The sequence below is a fragment of the Pithys albifrons genome, chromosome 21 (genome assembly GCF_047495875.1).
Source record: "Pithys albifrons albifrons isolate INPA30051 chromosome 21, PitAlb_v1, whole genome shotgun sequence".
In the NCBI taxonomy this organism is placed as follows: Eukaryota; Metazoa; Chordata; class Aves; order Passeriformes; family Thamnophilidae; genus Pithys; species Pithys albifrons.
The window spans coordinates 7,404,631-7,406,199 of NC_092478.1; positions in this window are offsets into that span (position 1 = coordinate 7,404,631).

Genomic DNA, 1,569 nt, shown 5'->3' on the forward strand with positions numbered 1-1,569 from the left:
CCTGCCCGCCCTCCCTGCGCCCGCCTCCCGCCCCGCCTCGCCCCGCACCCGGGACTGCCCCCACCTCCCGCCCGTCCGGCCCCTCGCGGGGCTGGATCCCGCAGCCCTGCCCGCCCGTTTATCCCTTCACCGGGCCAGATCCCGCAGCCCTGCCCGCCCATGAGGGGCCGGATCCCGCAAGCCCTGCCCGCCCGTGAGGGGCCGGCTCCCGCAGCCCTGCCCGCCCGCTCGGCCCCTCACGGGGCTCCCGCCGCCTCCCGGGGCTCCCGCAGCCCTGCCAGGCGGTTCATCCCCTCATGGGCCTCCCGTCTCCCTGTCCGTCCCCCCTCATGGCGCTCTCGCCGCCCTGCCTGCCCTTTCCCCAACCCGTTTGTCCCCTCACGGGGCTCTCATCCCCCAGCCCGTTCCATCCTCACGGGGTTCCCGTTTCCCTGTCCGTTCGTCCCCTCACGGGGCTCCCACTTCCCTGTCCGTTCGTCCCCTCACGGGGCTCCCGTTCCCCGCCTGTTCCCCCTCACGGGGCTCCCGTTCCCCGCCTGTTCCCCCTCACGGGGTTCCCGTTTCCCTGTCCGTTCGTCCCCTCACGGGGCTCCCTTTTACCTGTCCGTTCGTCCCTTCACGGGGCTCTCATCCCCCTGCCCCTTCCCTCTCTCGCCCCCAGCACCAGATCCAGCAGCCTTCTGTGCCTCTTTTAAGGTGTAACCCCATTATTCACAGCCCACCTGTGCTAACACAGCTCACACTGTCCTCCCTGTGCCCCCAGGTGTGCCGGCAGCTCCTGTGGCGCTGTTTGAGCCCCAGCCTTTGAGGCTTTGCTGCTGCGCCCAACACGCTTCTCACTTCCTGGGCCTTCCTCGCAGGCTGCCAGGAGGTAAAAACACTCTTTTCCTCCCTAAATGAGCTCTGTGGAAGTGCCACTAATTTCGTCGATATCTCATTACCTTTAGCAAGCTCTGCAAGGCAGGTTTTTCCTCCTGAATTTGTGCTCCACGCAGAGCACTCACACACAACTGGGAATACATTGGATGGTTCCTGGGCACGGATCGAGGTTTTTAGGCAGTGGCAATTAATGTGGTTTGGGTTCAAATGATTCAGCGACCCCTCAAGGAAAAGGATTTTATCCTTTCTCCATAAAATCATATGGTCCTTACTAATTTTAAATCAGACCTGTACTAACTTTGTGTTTGGTTTCAAATGACTCAGGGACCCCTCCAGAAAAAGGATTTTATCCCTTTTCCCTGAAGTCATATGGTCTTTACTAATTTATAATCAGACCTGTACTACCTTTGATATTAATTTTTGATGTTATACCTTTATCTGTCAGTTATCTTAATCATGCAGAGCTTTAGACAAAGAGGAATTAAACCCTGTAAGATGAACTTTAAGAAATAAACCAAAACCTTGTTTGGATTAGAGGCTGTGCTGTAAATGAGAAAATCTGTATAGGTTGAGGCATGAAGTTGTAATTTTGTTTAGTTAAAAGGAAATGCAGAGGTGCAGAGATAAGAGCAGTTCATTAGATCTGTTAAAAGGCACCCAAAATATCCTGTTAACTTTGGGGAGGGGTTA